At 42.9% G+C, this 26,253-nt stretch overlaps 1 protein-coding gene across 1 annotated transcript in view; it reads right to left on the bottom strand.

The window, feature by feature from the left end:
• Positions 1-26,046, bottom strand: part of SLC31A1 (solute carrier family 31 member 1) — a 35,124-nt gene extending 9,078 nt beyond the window's left edge. Inside the window, exon 1 of the mRNA XM_005684318.3 lies at positions 25,914-26,046. The gene's annotated coding sequence lies outside the window, so the exon portion shown is untranslated. The remainder of the gene's footprint in view (positions 1-25,913) is intronic.

Genomic DNA, 26,253 nt, shown 5'->3' with positions numbered 1-26,253 from the left:
TAAGAACGTCTTTCGAGTTATGCACCTGTTTTGAAGTATCACCTTGTAGGATACATTTCACACTGAAATATACTAGAGAACAGAGCAGGAACCGAATCTATTTCCTTCCACTGTCAATAGACAATTAATTTCTTTTTTTTCTTTTACCTTTATTTTTTTGACCTTATCACGTGACTCACAGGATCTTAATTCCCCGACCAGGGATTGAACCCAGGCCTCCAACGGTAGAAGCACTGAATCCTAACTACTGAACAACCAGCAAACTCTCACAGTGGATTTCTTGTTTTGTTTTTTTTAAATAATTTAATTAATTAATTTATTTTTGGCTGCGCTGGGGGTTTGTCACTGTGCAGGCTTTTCTCTGGCTGTGGAGAGAAGGGGCTGTTCTCCAGCGCTGCTACTCAGGCATCTCATTGTGGAGCACAGGCTCCAGGGCACGTGGGCTCCAGGAGTTGTGGCTCAAGGGCTTCGATGCTCCATGGCTTGTGAGATCTTCCCCGAATCCCCGTCTCCTGCATTAGCAAGTGGACTCTTTACCGTTGAGCTACCAGGAAAGCCCACAGTGGATTTCTTATAGTAGAATCCTAGGTAAAAGTCAGCTTTCTGTTAGCTTCTCTCTTGCAGAGTATTCTAGTTAAGACCACTTTCAAACCCTTTCTGCCCATCCTCTCTCCCGAGGCCACAAAATGACTATCAACACATGTGGATGGTTCATAAAAGCTCTCTTGTCTAGCATAGAAAACTTCTTTGCTCTTTAAGAAAATAGATCAGAAGCGGTCTAGGATTTGGCGAGAGAAAAAAATCAAGTATGAATTTCTATGAAACTTAGTTCATAAAAAAATAGGTGAGACGCTTATTTCTTTGGAAGGCTTTACACTATTCAGTTTCCAGGGAACATTCATGCTCAGCTGCGTACTTGAGGTTGGCTATATGCCAACTTGCTTGTATTGGTTGGAATACTATTAGAATGAATGACACATCCTAAACTGAATAACCTGATGCTGGGAAAGACTGAAGGCAGGAGGAGACGGGGATGACAGAGGACAAATGGTTGGACGGCATCACCGACGATGGACATGAATTTGAGTAAGCTCTGGGAGACGCTGAAGGACAGGGAAGCCTGGTGTGCTGCAGTCCATGGCATCACAAAGAGTCAGACATGACGGAACAACACCACCACTGAATCCCAAATAGCTTTGCATTTCCTACCTTCTCCTTTTCCCCATTTAATAAGTATGGTGCCGTCTTTATAAAAATAGATTTCAAAACTTCCTTGGATTCAAGGATCTAATTCCTTCTCAGTCTACTTTTGAGAATCATCAAAAAGAAGCTTCCTCTGTTCCTGCCAACACTTCTCCCAAACACATGCATTGTAAAGCTTAGAGGGCCAGAATATTTTTTGCAAAATCTAGCATCTCTAGCAAAATATATATCAATTTATAGACAGAAGATAGGGAACTAGCGAGCAGGTTAAATTCTGATGCCCATTCTGAGTCTTAGCACTGACCTTAAACTTTAAATCCTCTTTTATTTTCCTGGTATTTCACAATGGTGAATGAGAAACAATAGTCCATAGGGACTACGATTAGATCCCACAAAAGACTACACAGAAGTGGTCACACATCTGCCATATGGTCCCTCTCCTCCAGCTCAGTCGGATGTAATCCGGAGCCTCAGATAATTCTTTTGGAGACTGCTACCAGTCTTTCCTGACTTTCATGATAAGGAAGAAAGCTTTTATTCTTAAAATGATTAGGGTCATGTTCTTTTTTAGATTTGTAAAAACATTTAACAAAGGGAACTCTATCTAGTCACTCTTCTGCTTTCTGGAGTCAATAGTTATGATTGATGATACAAGCTTTTGGCAAGCATAGACAGGGGAGATTCAACACCAAAGACAATGCACTACCGTAAACAAGGGTTCCTGCATATGGACTACGTTCATGTGATTAAGCAACAAGTTTAATTGGACTAATCCTGCCTTTTCATGACCTGTATGGGGTCAGCAGATATTCTGAGGAATGACTCTGGGTTTGTTTCAAGTGCCTCTATAGGTGAACTTTGAAAGTTTCCTATACATGGCTCAGATGATAAACAATCTGCCTGTAATACAGGAGATCTGGGTTGGAACCCTGGGTTGGGAAGATACCCTGGAGAAGGAAAAGGCTCCCCACTCCAGTATTCTTGCTTGGAGAATTCCATGGACAAAGGAGCCTGGTGGGCTATAGTCTGTGGAGTCGCAAAGGGTTGGACACGACTGAGTAACTAACACGATCTTTTATGAATCCTGCTGCACTTATGCTGTTTGCAGGAAGTGGCAAAGGAATGTAGCAATAAAGGAGAGATCTTGAAATAATGCAGTAACAAAACAGGCCTTGGTGCCTCTCTATAGCCTGACATTTCAGGCCAATATACTGAAGTTGTTTAGAAAAAAAATGTAGTGGTTTCTAGGGAAGGGAAATACAATTTGATGAATATAAATGGGGAAGGCCCTTTCCCTTGATGGCTATGATGTTGTTTCACTCATACTCTAGGCCCTGGCCTCACATTTTTACTCCAACTTGACTGACAGAAATGTGGTCATAACTGTTTGAATATAACCACACCATGCTTTGGATATTTTAACTCTCTTTCCTTGGCCTGTATCCATCTTAGAGTGCAGTTAATCATAAGGATACTTAAACTAATTTCATTTACAAAGAGTATTAGGCGTGAGTAAATCTTAAGTTTATACACAGGTTCTAGCCAGAACTGGCAAAAATTTTTGACTCCCAGAGTTCTGCCATATCCATGTATTAAATAACAGTTTAGGAAAATAAGACAGTAGAGGCAGCAAGAAAATAAGTCAGGCCAATAAGAAAAAGGAAATGGTAAAGACCTTAAAATCACAGAGTTCTGCCCAGGTTAAATTTGGCAGGTGATGGGAGGGGATAGGGCACGTGCTATAATTGTAGCTTCCCTGGTGGCTCAGACGGTAAAGCGTCTGTCTACAATGCGGGAGACCTGGGTTCGATCCCTGGGTCGGGAAGATTCCCTGGAGAAGGAAATGGCAACCCACTCCAGTACTCTTGCCTGGAAAATCCCATGGACGGAGGAGCTTGGTGCAGGCCACTCACTGTCCATGGGGTCACAAAGAGTCAGGCACGACTGAGCGACTTCACATAAAGACAGAACGCCAGAGAATAATTTCCAAAACCCTACCACCAACACTGTGTTAGTCGCTCAGTCATGTCTGACTCTTTGCAAACCCTATGGACTAAAGCCCGCCAGGCTCCTCTGTCTATGGGATTCTCTAGGCAAGAATAGTGGAGTGGGTGGCCATGCCCTCCTCCAGGGATCTTCCCAACTCAGGGACTGAACCCAGGTCTCCTGCATCGCAGGTGGATTCTTTATCATCTGAGCTGCCAGGAAAATCCAAGAATAGTGGAGTGGGTTGCCATTTCCTTCTCCAGGGCATCTTTCCCACCCAGGGATCAAACCTGGGTCTCCTGAATTGTAAGCAGATTCTTTACCATTTAAGCCACCAGCGAAGTCCTACCACTAAAAATAAAAAAAAAATGAAAAGGAAAGAAAGAAAACCTAGATTTTATCCTTTAAAAAAATTTCAATAAAACTAAGGCTACCAGGACTTCCCTGGCAGTTCAGTGGTTAAGACTTTCGCTTCCAATGCAGGGGACACAGATGTGATCCCTGGCCAGGAAACTAAGATCCCATATGCTGTGAGGCAGAGTACCAAAAACAAACAAAACCTAAAGCTACCATTTTCTCTTCTAAGTTTGTGCCTTTGTTGATAATTCCAAAGTGAGCTCTACTGTAAACAGATAGTGTAGGTGTTACTGAGTCCAAGCTCGGTCTGCTCACTGCTGGACAGGCCAATTAACCAGAAGATTGAGGCAAGGAATACGATTCTATTGGGAAAGCTGGCTGACAAAGATAGTAGACTAATGTCTCAAAATAACCATCTTGTCTGGGTCTGGATGCCAGGTTCCTTATAGGACAGAGACAGGTAGGAGTTGAAGAAGTAAAGACCATTATCTTGCAAATATCTCCTGGAATGGCCATCCTCCAGAGGTGATGTATCAGTCTTTTCCAGCAGAGGTGCAGCCTTCCCCAAGGCCGGTCATTATGTACTATCATAATAAAGGGGCTTCCCTGGTGGCTCAGAGAATCCACCTGTAGTGTAGGAGACCAGGGTTCGATCCCTGGGTCAGGAAGATCCCCTGGAGAAGGGCATGGCAACCTATCCCAATATTCTTGCCTGGAGAATCCCACTGACAGCTACAGTCCTTGGGGTTGCAAAGAGTCGGACACAACTGAGCAACTAACAACATAGTAACAAAAGCAACACAAAACAAAAGTTGAAGTCAAGGAAACAGATCCATCGTAGAGACAAAACTGACTCTTCGATGTAGCATAGGAGGCCCCTGAGGACAAGAAGCAGGTTTAGCCTTTAGATATAAGAGAAGCCATTTTAGGCCTAAGCCATTTTGCGATCTAAGTCTGGCTACCATGCACACCCTTGAACAAGGTCTCAGTAATAACGATCTTAAGGGAACGTAAGAAGTAACAATAGCAAAGATAAGTCTGTTGCAGGATTCCTTGAAAGCACTTTTTGTGGAAAGAAACCAAACTACACTCTACACACTTAAGCGATAGCAGAGTCTATGTGGCTGTACCACTCATGCATCAGACTAATTGGATGCATCAATAGTAATCAGTGGCCAGAGACAAAGGCGAAAACTACTTCAAATGGTTACACTTAAAACTTAAAGGGCCTCCGTTTATGAGTGGCCAATTCCCTGGTGGTTCAGGTAGTAAAGAATTGTCCTGCAATACGGGAGACCTGGGTTCAATCCCTGGGTTGGGAAGATCCCCTGGAGGAGGGCATGGCAACCCACTTTAGTGTTCTCACCTGGAGAATCCCCATGAACAGGGGCAGGCTACGATCCTTGGGGTTGCAAATAGTCAGACACAATGGAGCGACTAGGCACACACACAGTGATCTAGGCAAACAAGAAAGGCTACATGGACTGAAAGTTTTTAGAAGAACAAAAGAGCTATGAATTAGCGGCAGTAGATCTTTTATACTGAAATTCTTGGCTAAGAATGACCACTCAGGAGCTGCCCTGTGAATCTCATTCTAACTATCTATTGAAAAGACAGAAAGCAAACCCATGATTTGATTCTAATCAGAATAAGACAAGAAAGGCTTTGCTTCCAGGGGATTCAAGGTCACCCCCTTCTATCATAAACTTTATCTTTCTATATCTCCACTCAACAATGGTTAATCTGCTCAGGCTGAGCAAAGGAGATGAGAAGCCTGTTTGTCCTGGAGGAACTGATTACAAGACAAATTATACAGCTATATAATAACAGAGGCTTATCATTTTGAAGAGAAAGCATGCTAAGGACAAACTTAATATTTAAAATACCCAATGCAGATGATACCACCTTAATGGCAAAAAGTAAACAGGAACTAGAACCGCTTGATAAATGGAAGGGGAGAGTGAAAAAGCTGGCTTAAAACTCAACATTCAAAGAGCTAAGATCATGGCATCCAGTCCCATCACTTCATGGCAAATATATGGGGAAAAAAATGGGAACAGTGGCAGATTTTATTTTCCCGGGCTCCAAAATCACTGCAGATGATGACTGCAGGCACAAAATTAAAAGATGCTTGCTCCTTGGAGGGAAAGCTATGACAAAACTAGACAGCACATTAAAAAGCGGAGACAGACCTTTGCCAACAAAGGTCCATATAGCCAAAGCTATGGTTTTTCCAGTGGTCATGGACAGATGTGAGAGTTGGACTCTAAAGAAGGCTGAGTGCCAAAGAATTGATGCTTTCGAACTGTGGTGCTGGAGAAGACTCTTGAGAGACTCTTGGACAGCAAGGAGATCAAACCAGTCAATCCTATAGGAGATCAACCCTGAATATTCACTGGAAAGACGGATGCTGAAGCAAACCCCAGGAGATAGTGAGGGACAGGGAAGCCTGACGTACTGCAGTCCACAGGGTCACAAAGATTCGGACACGACTTACTGACTGACTGAACAACGACAAATCCTCACAGTATCTCTTCTTGTTTCAGAGGAACCAAGGCACAGAAAGTGAAAAGTGGAAGTATTAGTCACTCAGTCATGTCTAACTCTTTGCAACCCCTATGGACTGTAGCCTGCCAGGCTCCTCTGTTCATGGGATTTCCCAGGCAAGAATACTGGAGTGGGCTGCCATTTCCTTCTCCAGGGGAATGGAATCTTCCTGACCCAGGGATCAAACCTGCTTCTCCTGTATTGGCAGACAGACTCTTTACTGCTCAGCCACCAGGGAAGTCCAAGACTTCCCTGGAAAGTTTAAGCAACCTGTTCAATATTATTCTAGAAAGTTGTGGAAGTACCCTGGCAAGAACTTATGTATCCTCACTCCTAGGCCAGGGATTATTCTCTGTTAAATCTGCCTTACTATTTATTCAGTGTCAAATTTTGATCATTTTTCCTAATCCAAATAAGTAAGAAGATTCACTCAGGCTGCCTCTGGTTTTCACAATCACTCTCTTACAAACATGGGTTTTTTCTCATGGTACTTCTGCTCTCTGTTCATCCTATGTGATACATCAATGACAAATCAATCTGCCTAAAGCATGGCTCTACTTATCTGTCCCCAGCATTCCACTGCCTACCAACCTCTCCACTGTCTAGTAACCTCCTTGTTCTAAGATCATAGATCTTTAAAATAAAGGCCTCAACCTACCTTTCGGCCTACAGGTACTTTGTGTTTCAGCCGAACAAGCCTAATTAGCCCAGTTTCTACTCTTACCACACTTTGCTGGCTGGTGTCTTCTGACATTGTTTCTCTAGTCTGCAAGGCCCATCCTTACAATCTCTAAATGCAACACATCTTCCACCTCTTGCAAGGTCTAGTTCTAAAACCTCAGACCACTCATAGCACAATGTGCCTTTCCTCATGACTCCAACTGAGACTAGGTCTCAAATATCCCCATTTTTTTTTTTTTAAATGCTCTTTCAATCTGTCTGTTTTAGTCATCACCTGATAGAACACTGTTGAGAAGATGTAAGAGAAACAGTTGAATGGAGTGTTTCTCCAAGTCCTCATCTTCATCAACTGCAGACATTTAACAAACTCCCCTTGGATGCTTAGCCTCCTGACTCAGCTAAGGAGAGAAGTCTGGCTTCAACAAGCAGACCTAGAAAGAGATGAATGAGCCATCTCTCCATCTATCGGCAGACCACCTCAAAATAAAACCTAGTGCCCTGCCTCTCAATTTGTGGGTCACAGAAACCTCACTAAGAATTGGAAGGGTTTAGGACTTCCATGGTGGTCCAGCAGTTAAGACTCCATGCTTCCCCTGTTCCACTGTAGGGGACATGGGTTCAACCCCCGGTTGCAGAACTAAGATCCTTGTGCCACACAGCATGCCCCTCCCCACAAAAAAAAAAGCCTGGAAGGCTTTTAGAAGTCATCAGATACAGCTATTCAGTAACAACCAAATTCTGTACCAACTGTTTTAGCACCCCTCAGGATGTTTCCATTCCAGAAATATAAGGATGCAAATACTCTTTCCAGTCAAACCAAGCCCAGGAGGTGTTTCAGAGGAGCTGCATTTTGCTGTTTTTTGGTGACGGTGTTGATAATAGAACCAGTAGTTCCAGTGAAACCAGTATCCAGATACTATTTGCATGTATTTCTCAAACCGTGATTTGCATTTTAGGTTTTACTCCCACGAACTAATCTGTCTGCAAAGAAACACAGAAGTATCTTTCTTCACCTCACCCTGCTCATCATTTATTTTATGTTCACTACCTGGCATTTGGGGCTTCCCAGATAACTCAGTTGGTAAAGAATCCACCTGCAACGCAGGAGACCCCGGTTCGATTCCTGGGTTGGAAAGAAACGCTAGAGAAGGGATAGGCTACCCACTCCAGTATTCCTGGGCTTCCCTTGTGGTTCAGGTGGTAAAGAATCCACCGGCAATGCGGAGACCTGGGTTCAGTCTCTGGGTTGGGAAGATCCCTTGGAGAAGGGAAAGGCTACCCACTCCAGTATTCTGGCCTGGAGAATCCCATAGACGATACAGTCCATGGGGACCCAAAGAGTCAGACACAACTGAGTGGCTTTCACTTTCACTGGCATTTACTTATGTCTCTGTTACAGATTTCCTTCCCAGCCTTACCCCAATCTAATCCTCTTCACATTCAGATATTCCAGTGAAAGTCATCCATTCACTCTTCCTGAATAAATTTAGTACTTTGATAGCTGTACGCTTTTTTGGCTCAGCAGTCCCCGTCCCATCTTCTGAATATGTGAAAATCCTATCATTAATTATTCAACATTTACAGTACACTTAAAATGTGTCAGAAGTAAGTGAAGTGAAGTGAAAATCGCTTAGTCGTGTCTGACTCTTTGTACCCCATGGACTATACAGCCCATGGAATTCTCCAGGCCAGAATACTGGAGTGGGTATCCTTTCCCTTCTCCAAGGGATCTTCCCAACCCAGGGATCAAACTCTGGCCTCCCGCATTGCAGGTGGATTCTTTACCAGCTGAGCCACAAGGGAAGCCAGAAGTAGGATAAAGTTAAAATATCTATGAGGTTTTCCTTGAATTCCTGACAGAAGAAATTGCTTTTTATTGGATATCGTTAGCAATCTTCTCTTATGGAACATGTGACTTACAGTTCTTAAAACACAAGATAAAAAACACCATATACACACAGCAAAGTTCTTAGAGGGCAAGTTACTAATTCATACCTCCTTACTGCACCTGGAAGAACACTGGACAAAATATTCATTCACTCAAAATGTATTTAATTCTTACAAAACCCATGTAGGTTTTATATCTACTTACAAGGATCCAGGTGCAAAAGACAAGATTCTTCCTTTTGCAAAACTTACCCTAGAGGAGGAAACTCAAATATGTAAATAAGTAAATGTGTTTAAGTATATAGTTGGAAATACACATGGTACTGTGGTAGGAGAATAACAGTAAGCTAACTTAGACGAAGCAGGGGTAGGCAGAAGAGAGAACAGAGAAGCCCTCTTAAGGTAACATTCAGGCAGACTGAAAATTACTGGAGATGGGTAGATGGGCAGAGAATAGCACCCCTGAGGCAAGGAAAGAATCAAGGTCATTCAAGGTCCGTATGAATAGAACATAGTGAGTACGAGGAAGAGAAGCCTGTGAGGCTGAAGACAGGCAAAAGGGGTACAGTGAAGAAGGCCTTACAGGTCATTTAGAGCAGACTAAACTTTACTCCAAGGGCAGCTAGAAGCTATTTAGGGTAATAAGCAGGGGAGGGATATGACCAGATTTATATTTTAATAGAATACTTTGCTGTGTAGAATAACTGGCCTTTATTTGTTCTTACCTAATAATATTTTCTGCTCTAGCTTCCTGTGAGGCGTTCACAGATGGAAAATAACAAATTCCTTACAGAGCCATGGACCATAATCCTTTAATTTCCCCAAATCCAGAAAGACATCTGTTAAAACTTCCAAAGGATTAGACGAACCTTCTAATTTCTGGCTTATTTAATGGTTTGAGGGGCAAAAACTGAAGAATACTCTACAAGGACGACCTTGGGTTGTAAGAGCAGGTCCACTTCTGTAGGAGGGAGTTAAGCTTACAGAATATTGTTAACAGCATGAGTCAGGTAAGATTCAAATCTTGGCTCTGCTACTTTCTCTCTGAGTAGCTTGGTGACATTTCCTATAAGTCTCATGAGTCTTTCGATAGGCAATCGGTACTATGCAGAGCCTGTTACAGGGGCTGCATTCAGATTTCAATAGCATTTGGGTAACTTACTCAGATTTGGTAGGTTCTCAGTAAGGTGAAAAATATGACGAAGGTAGACTAAGCTCCCTGGACAGCACGTGCCTAGTGGACTGTTATTGGGTTATACAATCTATACTAAACATGGAAATCTTCAGCCATGATATTTGACAAATCCCACTTTTCACTCCACAAGACACTAGCAATAAATCCAGAATTTATGTGACTCCAGTTTTTAATGCTAAGGGCAGTGGAGAATATACGAGACTGAGTTCAAGACCTGGATTTCTGCTTCATCCAACTCCATCACTCTATATTCTTTGGAAGTAAAACGCCAATGTCAGTTTCTCAATTTTGATCTCAGCGACATTTGGGGCTGAACAATTCTTTTTGAGCTGTCCTGTGCACAGTAGGAAGTTTAAGTATTCCAAGCCTTTACTCACTAAGTGACAGAAGCACTATCCCAGCTGTGACAACCCAAAAATATCTCCAGATTTTGCCAAATATCCCCTCGGGGCAGAATCACCCTACTTCTTCGAGAACCACTTTTTTTTCTGTCATACTTCATGACATGTCGGAATCTTAGTTCCCCAGCCAGGGATAGAACTTACAGCCCCTGCTTTGGAAACACAGAGTCGTAACCACTGCACCACTTGGGTAGTCTCTGAGAACCACTTTTGATCTCTGAGTTTAGGTACCTCATCTGAAAGTCAGGGGAATGAGATAAAATCTGTCCTGTTCCTTTTCAGGGCTTTTGTATCATTAAAATAAGATAATGAATGGTAAGAAATACTGAGAGGAAAAGGCAGTGTAACATACATAAAAGCATGATTATTACTTTGTGGGCTATGTTCTATGAGTGCTCAATAACAAGGCTGAAGAAAGCTACTCACATCCTGTTCATGGCATGCATAGTAAGGCCTACTTTAGACTAGGTGGAGTCTAATATACCATTTACCTTGGTATTCAATAAATACTTGTTGACTGAATGCTTCTGAGTCTGGGTCCAATCAATAGTAAACTTTCTTTCCAGCACGTTCTCAGGTTTTCCTGCTGAGCAAGCACAATGTAGTATGTTGCTAGACCTAACTGCATGTGAAAGATAGGACTGGATTAAACAAGAACGGCTACTTACTTTTATAGCTGGAAAATAGAGGTACAAGAGGTTAACTGACTAGTCAAGGTCAGGTGGCAGTCAGCAATTAGAATCCAGATTCTGACCTCAAGTCCAGTGATCATTTTATTACTCATATCACTGGACTTTCACCCAACTCTTCTGTCCTTGTCTCTCAACATAAAGGTGTTAGGGACTTCCCTGGTTGTCCAATGCTTAAGACTTCATGCTTTCACTGCAGGGGGCATGAATTCAATCCCTGGCTAGTAAAGGAGGAACCCCGCCCCTGCCTAGTCAAAGGGAAACAAAACAAACAAAAAACAAAGGTAGCTATTTACTTTCTGGAGGCAATCCTGGCAGATTGAGATAAGGAAACAAAGTTGTAGTTTTTAGGGAGCTTGGAAAGAAACACAGACCTATTTTTATCAGGAGAAAGAAATGAATACTCCCTATACTCAGGGTAAACCAACATCAAATTATCCAAGGGCCTGGGCAAGTCTGTAAAGCACATTAAAGGAATTCTTCAGGTGAGATTACTGGAGTGGGTAGCCATTTCCTTCTCCAGGAAATCTTCCTGACTCAGGAATTGAACCTGGGTCTCCTGCTACTAGGCTTCCCTAGTAGCTCAGACAGTAAAGTGTCTGCCTGCAACGCGGGAGACCTGGGTTCGATCCCTGGGTTGGGAAGATCCCCTGGAGAAGGAAATGGCAACCCACTCCAGTACTCTTGCCTGGAAAATTCCATGGACAGAGGAGCCTGGTAGGCTACAGTCCATGGGATCACAAAGAGTCGGACACGACTGAGCAACTTCACTGTTCTCCTGCATTGTAGACAGATTGTTTACGCCTGAGTCACCAGGCAAGTCCATTAAGTTGCTGAGGAGGAGCTAAATCTACTTGTTATCCACCTCCAGAGTAGTTGTGCCTTGTGTTAAAACACAGAATACTGCAGTATTCTAGGTTGCTTTGCCTCTGTGTGGCTCTAAGTAAATGGATTTCCATATAGCCTGAGCTCCAGGCCATATTTCAGCAGCCCACTGAAATTAACAAAAGTCCCAAATGCCGTTCTACTATATATTTTCAGTGTCAAAAACAGAACTTTGAAACAGCTAACTCATAACAATGTCACCAATAAAAAGTCACCATTTATTCTACTCCTTTAAAATACCAGAACACTTCTGATTATTATGCCGCTGTGTGAACTTTCAAATGGTGAATGTTGTCACAGAGTCATCACTCCCAACCACTGATTCAACAATCTGAGGTATTCTCAGGCAATGTATGGATTATAGCCCACCTGTGCCTTTATAATTATTATAGCTTGAAAGAAAAGAGCAGAAATTCTGAGATAACTTGCTGAAGCAAAAGTACCAAGAGCAAGAGCCCTCCTGGTTCTTGGAGTTAGACACTGACTATCACAAAGCCATGCCATCTTTGGAGCTAAGAACAGGTTTACTAAAATTTTGTGGAAATAATATACATAAGCCTGGGATAATAAAATCTCACTGTTTTTTGAACACCAAATATAAAGATACATATGAAAGTGACTGACACACTAATAACATACATAGAAAATAATAAATGTTAATTACTGCCCTCCTTAAAAAAAAAAAAGTTACTGCCCTCCTAACTCACGAGTTTCTCAAAGTGTGGTCTAAGGACGGCCTGAATCAGAATTATTCAAGAAGTTTGGCTAAAAATGAAAATTACAGACTCCACTCTAGGCTCCCAAATCTCCTCTCAGGGAATGGGGCCTCAGAATTTAGGTATATATCCAAGTATATAGCAATTCTTATCTATTCTGAAATTTGAGAACCAAAATTCTGAATTATAAAGACAAACAACATAGATAAGGGCTTCCCAGGTGCCAATGCAGGAGACGCAAGAGACGCGGGTTCCAGCCCTGGGTCGGGGAGGTCCCCTGAAGAAGAAAATGACAACCCACTCCAGTATGCTTGCCTGGAAAATTCCATGGGCAGAGAAGTCTGGTGGGCTGCAGTCCATGGGGTTATAAACACAACTAAGGGAATAAGCACAAGCACAAGACGACATAGATACAGTGCACAGAACCTAAGGACTGTACTGGATTGGCCAGAAAGTCTGTTCGGGTTTTTCCATAAGATGTTACAAAAACCTGAACAAACTTTTTTGCCAACCCAATATATTTAAACGAGGGAGCTAAAAAGTAAGTGAAGCCTCAACCAGGAACTAAAATAAAGCATTTCTTTATTGTGATATCCCAAAAGGGCACAAAGGTAGTCCAGCATCACTTAAAATTTACACATAGGATCACCTAATATGGTGCTGATAAAGTGCTGCACGCAATATGCCAGCAAATTTTAAAAACTCAGCAGTGGTCACAGGACTGGAAAAGGTCAGTTTTCATTCCAATCCATGGCATCCAATCTCATTACTTCATGGCAAATAGATGAGAAAACAAGGGAAACAATGACAGACTTTATTTTCTCAGGCTCCAAAATCACTGCAGATGGTGACTGCTCTTTGGAAGAAAAGTTATGACTAACCTAGATAGCACATTAAAAAGCAGAGACATTACTTTGCTGACAATGGTCCGTCTAGTCAAAACTATGGTTTTTGCAGTAGTCATATATGGATGTGAGAGTTGGACCATAAAGAAGGCTGAGCACTGAAGAACTGATGCTTTTGAACTGTGGTGTTGGAGAAGTCTTGAGAGTCCCTTGGACTGCAAGGAGATCCAATCAGTCCATCCCAAAGGAAATCAATCCTGAATATTCATTGGAAGGACTGATGCTGAAGCTGAAGCTCCAATACTTTGGCCACTTGGTAAGAAGAACTGACTTACTGGAAAAGACCCTGATTGCTGGGAAAGATTGAAGGCAGGAGGAGAAGGGGACGACAGAGGATGAGATGGTTGGATGGCATCACCGACTCGATGGACCGGAGTTTGAGCAAGCTCTGGTAGTTGGTGATGGACAGGGAAGGCTGGCGTGCTGTAGTACATGGGGTCACAAAGACTCAGACACAACTGAGCAACTGAACTGAACTGAACCACCTAATAATCAAAGAACTTTCTGGGCTAACGCTAAATTTAATACAAAATGGCTCATCTTTGGAATTTGACAGCAGTTTCTTTCACACACTGTGGGAATAGTTCCCAACGTGATTAATGAAATTAAGATTGGCTTCCAGCTGAGCACTCCAGGGCCTGTCCCTAACCATCGGCTCCTGCTTATCTGAAAATGGGAGTTCAGCTTGAGATCCTGAATAGACCACTAAAAATAAACAACAAAAAACATGAGGAGGAAGTTGTGGGCAGAAGAGATATTTTCTTTTTCTGTTTTATGGCGGCTCTCCAAGTATGCAAGGAAGTGATACTCAATCTCTAACTGGTAAAACTGTACCTGCTGGTTGTGGGCCCTTGGGTGAATTACTCAATATCTCTGGCCTCCGCTCTAAAATAAAATAATAGAAGTAGCCTACCTCATAGGGATTGTTATGAAGAGCTCACTGAGGCAGCAGGATACTCAGTTTCCGTGACGACCGCAATGAGAGTATTGCCTACCTTGTGGCAGTGTGCCCTTAAACATGAACTCAGTGCAGCGCCCAAGCACAGTAAGCCCTCGATCAACAGTCATTACTGTTACTTCTCAATCTACTGTTCTTTCTAAACTTAGCATAGGTATAATCCCCTCCAATCTTTTGATTTGTCCTTTGTCCATTTCCCACTTGGGTTCCCAGGTGGCTCAGTGGGTAAAGAATCTGCCTGCAGTGCAGGAGATGCAGGAGACGTGGGTTTGATCCCTGGGTTGGGAAGATCCCCTGGAGCAGGGCATGGCAACTCACTCAAAGTATTCTTGCCTGAGAAATCCCCTGGACAGAGAAGCTTGGTGGGCTATGGTCTACTGGGTCACCAAAGAGTCAGACGCGACTGAGCATGCACGCATAGCTACTCCATAGCTAATTTTTCTTTCTAATCTTTGTTGTTCTCATTTTGGGAGTGTTCAGGGTGTACCAGTGAACCCTATCCACTGCACTTCACAGGGAAGGATGTTCTTCACCCATGTTGAATCAGGTGGTCAGTAATTTGCTTCAATTTGATTCCAATCTGCATTTATAGTCTTTGAAATGTCTCCAAGTTTCAGATTTCTTTAATCTCTATTTTCTAATGATAAAAGATATTTTAATGGGTGTTTTCCCTGCTGCCAAGCAATTCTCTAACTCTAGTGGGGTGTCCTACAATTCAACTCAATTCTATCTTTTCAGAGATAGCATAAGATTATGCAGATTAGAAAGTCCTACAAGACTGCCCTTCACTTCAGATGTCAACTGCAAGCCTGTGTTTGTGATCCACTGGCTATAAGTCAGAGGCTCCCACAATCTCTTCTCCTTGAGTTCTATAAAATTTGCTTGAGTGGCTTATGGGTGCTTAAGTCGCTTCTCCTGTGTCTGACTCTGAAACCCCAAGGACTGTAGCCCGCCAGGATCCTCTGTCCCTGGAATTCTCTAGGCAAGAGTACTGGAGTGGCTTGCCATTTCCTTCTCCAGGGGATCTTCCCGATTCCGGGATCGAATCCGTCTCTTGTCTCCTGACCTGGCAGATAGGTTCTTTACCACTAGCACCACCAGGGAAACCCAACTCTGGTCACTTAGGAAATTCCAAGGGTTTTAGCTCTGAGCCAGAAATGGGATGAAGATCAAATATTTATTGTAAATCATGACAACAGTTACCTTCTCCTGTTTTTATATTTCTAAAGACATTTCGTTAGCATTTTGAGAAGGAAAAAAAATTGTTCCAAGTGCAACCTTGAAATGTAAGATGTTTTGGCCCATCTTATATTTTCTATATTCTAAGTTTCTTAAGAATATGTAAGAGGCAAGTTAACTCTACCCCTTAATTCTAAGCTATAACACAGCACCATACACCTCGGGTATTTTTGAAGCCATAATAAACGAAACTCTTTTCATGGTTAGTTTCTAGAAAGTTTGTGGGCGTTTTACAAGTTTGTCCAAATAACAGGCAGAAAGAAATCTAGTGAGGCATCTCATTGGCACTCCCTAGCAGTAATTTCCCCTGGGAATCTGGCATTAAAAAAAGCTTATATTTGAAAAGATGGGACCCATCTGGGTAACTTACATGCTGGGCCCTATACTCCTCTCACCTTACTACAGGAGTCCAAAAGTAAGCCTAGTCATCTTCTATCCCACAGAGATTATCAGAGCTATGCCACAGAGAATTTATGAGTACTTAAACCATGGCCCATAGACAAGTTTCTTTATTCTAAAACCAGAAGTTGACAGAGTTTGTGTTCATCTAATATTCATGTTTATGATTATATACACATAAGATGAGATCTGTGGGAATCAAAAAATACGTTTATTTTGAGTTGAAGACTCAAAATAAGTAGGTTATTCCTACTGAGCATGTCTAAATCAGGCTTTCCTGGTGGCTTAGATGGGAAAGAATCTGCCTGTGATGCAGGAGACTCAGGTTCCATCTGTGGGTGGGAAAGATCCCCTAGAGAAGGGAATGGCTAACTACTCCAGTATTCTTGCCTGGAGAATTCCATGGACAAGAGGAACCTGGCAGGCTACAGTCCATGAGGTTACAAAGAGTCGGACATGACTAAGCGACTAACACTTTCACTTTCTCAAGTCTAAATCCATAATTACCACTTGTGTGTAGCTTAATAAATAAGGCTCCAATTTTTTAACTGCAGCACAAACAATGGCACCCGCGGCCAGAAGGACTGTGTGTGTGTGTTAGTTGCTAAGTCTAAGTTAGTTGCCGGACTCTTTGTGACCCCATGGACCGTAGCCTGCCGGGCTCTATCCATGGGATTTCCCAGGCAAGAACACCGGAGTGGGTTGCCATTCCCTTCTCTAGGGGATCTTCCCCACCCAGGAATCAAACCCAGGTCTCCTGCATTGCAGGCAGATTCTGTACTGTCTGAGCCAGCAGGGAAGCCTGATGTGTGTGTGTACCTTTCCTTAAACATACACAGACACAAACACAAACTCCTCTCCAAGATAATTTACTTCGTCTTTTGTCTCTTGCTGAATCACATCAAGTATGCATACCAAGTGGGCTGGAGGGTGTGTCACACTGTGCAGGTAAAATGAAGATGTCACCTTGAGAGGGTAGCAAAGTTGAAGCCAAATTGACATCTACCCAAACTTCAGTCAGAAAGTATTTACTAAGTACCGTCTCAGTTCAGTTCAGTGGTTCAGCTGTGTCTGACTCTTCGTGACCCCATGGACTGTAGGACGCCAGGCTTCCCTGTCCATCACCAACTCCTGGAGCTTGCTCAAACTCATGTCCATCGAGTCAGTGATGCCATCCAACCATCTCATCCTCCTTGTCCCCTTCTCCTCCTGCCCCAGGGGTTATAGGAAATTTAACAAGAGGCTGAAGGCTCTAGCTGAAACCTGCTATTTACAGAGCAGATTTTGCAAACGGCTTAAGACACCTACAGAAAGAAGGATGGAAGTGTGGAAGGGAGGGAAGAAGGTGAGTGGGTTTGGTCAAGAAGGTAGGAGGGGATGATTTAATTTTGGTCTGCTTTGAGGTCTCTAGCTCCTCTAACGGAGAAGGCAATGGCACCCCACTCCAGTACTCTTGCCTGGAAAATCCCATGGACGGAGGAGCCTGGTAGGCTGCAGTCCATGGGGTCGCTAAGAGTCGGGTACGACTGAGCAACTTCACTTTCACTTTTCACTTTCATGCATTGGAGAAGGAAATGGCAACCCACTCCACTATTCTTGCCTGGAAAATCCCAGGGACACCGGAGCCTGATGGGCTGCCGTCTACGGGGTCGCACAGAGTTGGATACGACTGAAGCGACTTAGCAGCAGTAGCAGTAGCAGCTCCTCTAAAAGGCTAGAGATTCTTACGGTATCACCCATTTTACAAAGTTATAACTCATCCCACAATCAGCAAAAAAAGAAAAAAAACACCTGGGAAGCCATTAAAAAGAGCACATAGAAACAGACAAATATAGGTTCTCTTATCTTTTTTTTCACTTTCAGTCCATACATGGACTATAAAAAACAGCTAGTCTTCTACATGGCAAATACTTGTAAAAGTAGCTAGGAGACAGTCCCCTTTTGTCCTTAGTTTATAACATTCCCTTTACAATGTAATAATACCCTGAGTAATACTTCACCGAATAACACTAGAAAAAGGATTGTGATGTGACTTTTGGCAAGTTCTCAGTTCAACATCGTTTTGATGAGACTGCTTATACTTGGCCCTTTACTTAAATCAAGATATTTTTAAGGAAATGATACTTTCTCATCTCTCTCACTGATCATTTACAATTTCACTTCTAAATATCTATTCTACAGATAACCTGACACATACGTGAAATGTTATATGAACAAAATTATTTGTTGCAGGGCTGTCCTTTACAGCAAAAAATATTGAAAAAACAAGCTAAACATTAATTGACAGGGCACTGATGAAGTAAATTATTTCCATAGAATGGACTGCTCTGTAGCCATAAACAATGAAGAAGCTCTTACATATTGATAGAGAATGACCTCCAGGGTATATTATGAGATGAAAAAAGATGGGATGCTGTATACTATCATTTGTAAAAATTTTTTAAAGGGAAGAGTATATGCATATTGTTTGTAAACACCTATACTAACTCTGGAAAGACTGAAGGCAGGAGGAGAAGGGGACGACAGAGGATGAGATGGTTGTATGGCATCACCGATTCAGTGGACATGAGTTTGAGCAAGCTCTGGGAGTTGGTGATGGACAGGAAAGCCTGCCATGCTGCAGTCCATGGGGTCGCAAAGAGTCAGACATAACTGGACAACTGAACTGAACTGAACTAACTCTGGGGGCCACAGGGCATGCAGGATCTTATTCCCCAACCAGGGATTGAACCTGTACCCCCTGCAGTGGAAGTGTAGAAGTATGGAAGCCTGGAGTCTTTACCACTGGACAGTCAAGAAAGGCCCATTGATGCTAATATACTCTTTAGTCACCTGCTTCTGGATCCAGCTTCTGTAACACTGGGCTAGCTACTTTCCCCAACCCCCGTGATTTCTCCAGACAGTCTGCCGGGAAGCAGCAGCAGGAGGAGGGGTTTCTGAGCTTTACATATCCTGTTTTAGTGACAAATAATACAGAAGCTCTTGTTTCTCTTGCCCACTCTCACCTTTCTCTACAAAGAAGATCAAGTATACAACTACATTCTTCACAAAAGCCCTTAGAAAAGCTTTTATTTGCCTGGTCCGAATAGGACAGCTCAAATTTGATATGTCAAACAAACAAACTGAAAAGGTCTTTTAGTTATGCAATGGTAGAAGGGCCTAAGTCCAATGGGGAGTGGATCTCCCAGTTACTATACTCCACTTCTCTGATACCTTTTGTTGTTGGCTAAGCTACATCCTTGGAGAAGGAAATGGCAACCCACTCCAGTATTCTTGCCTGGAGAATCCCATGGAGAAGGAGCCTGGTGGGCTACAGTCTATAGGGTCGCAAAGAGTCAGACACGACTGAGCGACTTCACTTTCACTTTAAGCTACATCCTGGAATAAAGCACTCAGGAGATGCACCCTTTCAAACTCCTCTTATAGGACCCATTTGTAGTCTTAATGCATTTCCACCATGCTAACCATGAATGCTTAAGTATGATTTATGTTAAGATCTCAGTGTTTTATGAAAAGTGTGAGAACAGTGGGGACAGCCCTGGATTAGGCAGCAGAGGCTCTCAGCTGTAGACACTAGTTTGCCATGTATCAGTATATTAAGCAAATCACCTTAACTCAACATGCACTAGATCCTCTATTGCAAAATGGATATACAAATACCCACCCTACCCATCTCACAGGTTTGTAAGGATCAATAAGTCAAAATACCTCCTAATTCTAAGGTATCATAAATATGAGATTTTATTAATGATAGCCTGCTTTCTCATTAGAGGACAAAATTTATCTCTGAAAGGAGATATCCAAGTCACACATGGGGCTCACTTTCATGTCACTGAAAACATACAGACTTGGGACTTCCCTGGTGGTTAAGAATTTGCCTGCTAATGCAGGGGACAGGGGTTCTAGGAATCAGAAGACCTGGGTTCAATATCTGACTCTTGGGGCTTATTACCTGTCTGACCAGAGAAACTCAGTCTCTTCATTCATTCATTTGTTTTTATATTTTTTATTCATTCATTCAAATTTATTGTGCACCTACTGAGTGAAGATAGTGTGATGAACTGGTTGTACTTTGGCCACCTCATGAGAAGAGTTGACTCAATGGAAAAGACTCTGATGCTAAGAGTCTTCTCCAACACCACAGTTCAAAAGCATCAATTCTTCGGCACTCAGCCTTCATACAAGGGATACATACAAATAATTAAAATACAGTAGGAGATGTACTAAGATATAGGTGATGCACAAGGTGATGGGATCTGATAAAAAGCCATTGGAAAAGGTAGGAGAGAGGAATGGGCACCTGTGGGGACATAGTTAGCAGCATTCCTCTTCTTTCATTTCATGAACTGAACAAATACATTCTAGATGCTCTAAACTGCTCAAAATTACATAAAAACTCTGTATAGTTCTATAATAAATCTACTACCTATTTAGGGAAAGACTCAATCTGGCTGAAAAAAAAAAGGCTCTGCTAACATTTTACTGGTTGCTAGAGTTTTGCTCTCTTCGCGTGTTGCCCCCCAAATCATTTCTCTTATTTACTTTTGTCATGCAGGTTTCCATCTCATTATGCTGCACTGCACAATGTCCTCAGCCTACAAAAGCAGGTTGTATACAAAAACCCAGGTCCTTTGTGCAAAGGAAAAGAGGTAGGGTGGACCCTTCTCAACCCTTTCCTTCTCTGCAGGGCTTTGTATTCCTAAGGATGGGCCCCTCCTCTGCTTGGGGATGTTACCTAAATCATGAAATGATATTACTCAAAGCAATGGAAACTTCAAAAGCACTTCCTTCCCAGTGCCTTCTCTAAGATTTCTCTTGGCACAAACTGGTTGTTTTAATAGGATTAAGAGTCAGACCCTTGCTGACTTCTCATACTTAGTTACAAACTACAGAAAAGATTTTTTTCGATGGCTTTATTATGCTAAAATCTGCATGTGGGAGTGAAGGCATCAGTCAGCAACCTGCCTTCTCTTCCCTCCCTTTCCAACCATGCCTGGCTTGCCAACTTTAAATGGCAGAGTTATCTGGGTGCTGCCTGGTTACTGACTTATCTGACATTCCACTAGTTGAAGTCATCTTGTCGCTATAAACACTTGCTTTTTCAGTGACAACTAAGTCATCTTTTTCTCTTTTGCAGCATGTCTGGTGAGGAGGGCAAAAAGAATCAACAGCAGAGGCAAACGGGAACAAGGAGAGGAACAGGGCTTAAGAAACAGATTCTTAGGGGCACGGTACACATTGTTACCTTTAGAGAAGTCATTTAATTTTATTCACATTCAGTCTAGAACATTTATTTTTCTCAATTCAAAATTGAGATTATAATCCAAAGAAGAACTGGATTGAGGTTTTTAACAGATGAATACTAGTGCCCTAAGTAATGTTTACCATACCATATTGCACTCAGTTCTCATATCAACTCCACATCTTAAACCATTTGCATTTTTAAAAATATGACCCATGTCATTTAGAATAAAAAATTCCATTTCCTACTGGGCTAAGTACAAGCTTGGCTTTCAATCTATTCGACAAATATGGTCCTGGTCTCCTTTTCTATTTTAATCCACTACTTCCCTATATATACTATCATCCTAAACTCTCAGCAAACTATTGCACAGAACTCTCTTAATCAGTTTAACTAATGACACATTAGCTAGGCCAGTCTCCAGTATCAAGGGAGCAACACTAGCTGTCTATGAGAAACTATGTGTTGATTGAGGGTATCAGTTGTGTTTATCCACAAGCCCATGTACCGCAATTGTGTTTATTATTCTAAATATATAATTTAATAAAATATTAGGTAAAGCAATGAAGTAAAAAGGAGAAGAGGAAAACAACAGCAGCAGCTATTACTGAGTACTTACTACCTGCCAGACATTGCTCTAAGTGCTTTAGGTAAATGACCTCAGATAATGTCACAAGAACCCTAGGACTAGATACTATTAATTATCTCTATTTTACAAAGGAGGTACATTGAACAATGTACCCAAGGCCTACACAACTCATAAGTGGCAAAACAATTTGGCTCCAGAGCTTAAGAAGTTAACTCCTATGCTATACAGACTCTCAAGAAGTTGTCTATGAAAACTGAGCTGAAAGCTAAGGCAAGACCAGGTAAAGATGAGCAGGGGAAATGGCAACCCACTCTAGTACTCTTGCCTGGAAAATTCCACTGACTGAGGAGCCTGATAGGCTACAGTCCGTGGGGTCACAAAGAGTCGGATACAACTGAGTGACTTCACTTTCACTTTCAAACAAGTGAGCATGGCTGGGTTCCAATAAAACTTTATTACAGAAACAAGCAGCAGGCCAAGACAAGATTTTGCCCTTACACTGTAGTTTGCAGATCCCCGAGACCCACATTCCAAGAAAAGACTTCTATTAAAAAAGTGGCAAAAGATGTTTATGTTTTAAGTTAAAATATAATATGCTTAAGGTCTACGGGTAACTAATATCTGTATCATTCTCTGCTTTAATTTACTTTTTTTTCAGCTAGCCAATTACTAGCCCTAATTGCTTCAGTTAAGAGTGGTCATGTATGGATGTGAGAGTTGGACTGTGAAGAAAGCTGAGCCCAGAAGAATTGATGCTTTTGAACTGTGGTGTTGGAGAAGACTCTTGAGAGTCCCTTGGGCTGCAAGGAGATCCAACCAGTCCATTCTGAAGAGATCAGCCCTGGGTGTTCTTTGGAGGGAATGATTCTGAAGCTGAAACTCCAGTACTTTGGCCATCTCATGCGAAGAGTTGACTCATTGGAAAAGACCCTAATGCTGGGAAGGATTGGGGGCAGGAGGAGAAGGGGACGACCCAGGATGAGATGGCTGGATGGCATCACTGACTCGATGGATGCGAGTCTGAGTGAACTCCGGGAGTTAGTGATGGATAGGGAGGCCTGGCGTGCTGCGATTCATGGGGTCGCAAAGAGTCGAACATGACTGAGCCACTGAACTGAACTGAAGAGTGCAACTCATCTTAAACTTGGAAAGCCTTGCCTCCTCACTTCCATCTGGAATTCCAATCCCAAACCTACATTCAGTTCATAATCCTAACACCACACTTAAGATCTAACTTGCTTATAATTTTAAACTATTAGTTTTAAAATCATTCACCAGAACAGATTAATATACTATATAGAATTATATAGTACCTGTATATAAACACTGTCATCTCTGTAGCAAAATTGTTGATAATCCTAAAGGAACTGTTAAAATTCATGCTTTCTGATTAATCTTCAGGGGGGTCAATACATTTCACAAATATGTCTAAAAGCTATATACTTAAGCAAAACAAACAAAAATGCTTTATTCAAACTTGAGACAAGGTAGTGCCTATTTACCTTCGTATCCCCAGCAGTATTATTTAATAGATGTCTGGTAGATTTTAGGGAGCCTGGCCCAAGCTCAGAGAGAGTTAGGAGGGCCGGGACAGGAATTCAAGTTTCCTGATTCCTAGTCCACTATTCTACTTCAGGAAGACAGTGGCTTTTTTGGGTGCACTCAATCCTGCAGTCCAAAGCCTGGAAGACTGGGCTTCCCTGGTGGTCTAGTGGTTAAGAATCTGCCTGCCAATGCAGGGGATGTGGGTTCGATCCCTGATCTGGGAGGATCCCACATGCCACGGAGAAACTAAGCCCACGTGCCTACTGAGCCCGCACCGTAGAGCCCATGAGCCCCAGCTACTGAAGCCCACACACCTAGAGTCCATGCTCGAAACAAGAGAAGCCCCTGCTCTCCGCAACTAGAGAAAGCCCGTGTGCAGCAATGAAGACACAGGACAACCAAAAACTTTTAAAGAGTAAATAAATCTTAAAAAAAAAAAAAAAGCCTGGAAGACTGAGGAAGGCTCACCACTGTCTTCTCCTTTCTCCCAGTGCCAATCAGAACCAGCAGCTGTGTCCTACAAGGGCAAACCGGGCATGCGTATTTGTGGTGTCTCGTCACTAAGAAGGCTGATCCGTGATCCAGATTTTAGTTAGGATTCCTGCCTATCTAGAAAGGTAACTTAAACACCCTGGATATCTGATGTTCACCTAAAACTATCACGACATTGTTAATCAGCTATATCCCAATACAAAATTAAAAGGTTTAAAAAAAAATGCTTTACTGAGAAAACACTCCCAACTCAAGAACACAAGATAAGTGCTCATTGGTCCCCTTTAACATTTGTAAAAAGCACTATTCAGATGCTGCAGTGATGGAATGACAATAACCAGTCAGTCCTAGGCAGAGGGAGTGGAAAGAGCTGTTACTTATATAGATTATTCTTCCCCTGCACCCAGAGTAGCCAAGCTCACATTCAAAAGACAGCTACCACAAAGGATCCCAGTTCCAGTGCTTAGCCTCCAGTTGCATCATTGCTTTAACACTGTCAGCCTTCGCGGCTTTAACCATCTTAATCTGTAAAATAAACACAGGAAGCAGACAACAGCCCTACCCCTCCGTTTAACAGAGGAATACTTTACGAACAAAAATTAGACCTACATATAATATTTCTAGCTATCCCGTTCCTCCTTTTCCCCCTCCCCTAGAGCTTTAAACAACATTAAAGTCATCTTCAACTGAAAAAAAGAGACTAAGCTACCCAGACAGTTCACAGCTAGTACAGCACTTTTATCTTTCTGGAAGCTACTTAGACAAGGCAAGAGCCATTGCTGGGCTCTTTGGGTCACATGGGGAAAAAATATGCTAAGAGGGTAAATTAAGGAATAAGGAAACAAGGCTGAATTGCACTACTCAGTCTAACAAACGAGTAAACGAGAACCCATTACAGGCAAGAGGGCACAGTGCTCCGCGACACAGGAGACACCAGGAGGAATAAAACTGTCATCGTCCTTGAGTTTACTTACCATTTAATAGAGGCACACAAACTATAATAAAAGCAGAACAAGCTAAGTGCTAAGAGGCATTAAAACTCTGGGAAGGAGTTACCAACCACTTCACTCCGTACTCATGTTAACAGATTAAACCTTTCAGGTAAGGGACACGTGTTGTCCTAATATGGTTGAGATCTGTGTAAAGAAGCTAAGGTGGGACATATTCTGCTTATCCACACCTCCTTCGGCTAAGTTAGGCCTACCCAGAAATTGTTCCAAAAAAAACCCCACCAGGTTAACCAAAGAAATGCTTATATCAGATAGAGAGGGTGCAAACTGGAGAGAAGTCGACAACAAATGATGTTGACTTAGATTTGTGACAAGATTAAGCAAAACCCAGGCCAAGGTTGGGGCCAGGGATCTTCAGCTTCTGAAATTTCCTCCTCTCCATCACCCGCTCCCAGCTCTCCTGCGTAGGTGGACACTAGGGAAGGAACTTCTCTCCAGAGGTGTGCCCACTCTGTGAGAGTACACAGTACTTAAGGGTTGATAACATTCTTGTTGACCAAGGCAGCTTGCTCAGTCCCTAATCAAGAAACCAGGGATCCAGCCTCAGTCAGCCCTTTACTCTGTGTGACCTCGGACTAGTCATCCAAGTGCTGAGTTCCTGTCTTTCCATATTTGTGGAGTCTGGGATTACGAGGAGACTGGGATTGAATTGGATGACCTCTGAGGTCTTAAAGCTTCTTGACCAGCCAGCACACTAAAGCACTGGACAAACAGCTCGTTGAACAAATAGCGAGGGCAGCCACAGGGAACAGGCGGCAGGGGGATCAGACTCGTTTTATAGACAGGGAAACGGAGGCACGCAACACCCTGACCCAAGGTCACTCCAGTTATGTCCCAATGGGGGCTGGGCCGAAAGCTCGGGTCTCCAGACCTCCGGTCCCGGGCCCTTTCTCCTTTCGCGGAGCAGAGTGGCGTGGAGGTCCCTGTCCCGGAGAAGAAAGGACTGTGTTCGTGCCCGGGTTACGAGAGGAGCAGAAGAGGCCTTACCTTTCCAGATCGAGTCCCGCCACCGGTGCCTCTCTCTCAGATCCTTAATCCGTCACACCTCCAGGACTCTTCAGAAGCCCCTCCACTTCTGACCCTCGCGACGTGTCCGAGACCGCCACCGAAGCGTCGATTCCCGCCCCTACCCCGCCCCCTGACTCGCTGGCCAATCGCCGCCCAGAGTTTCTGAGCGCCTGCCGTTCTCACCGCCTCTGAGGGCAGAAGAAGCTTACGTCACTCATCAGGCCTCGCCCGCCAGGTCCTCTTATTTGCCTTTGCTCCACCTTCTCCACAGCCTAGTCTCCTCCTGGCCCAATAACCATGAGAGAGTTCGCCTTGCCGG

Source organism: Capra hircus, chromosome 8, assembly GCF_001704415.2.
Source record: "Capra hircus breed San Clemente chromosome 8, ASM170441v1, whole genome shotgun sequence".
NCBI lineage: Eukaryota > Metazoa > Chordata > Mammalia > Artiodactyla > Bovidae > Capra > Capra hircus.
Note: the sequence above shows the minus strand (reverse complement) of the source record. Positions and strands in the feature narration are given on the sequence as shown.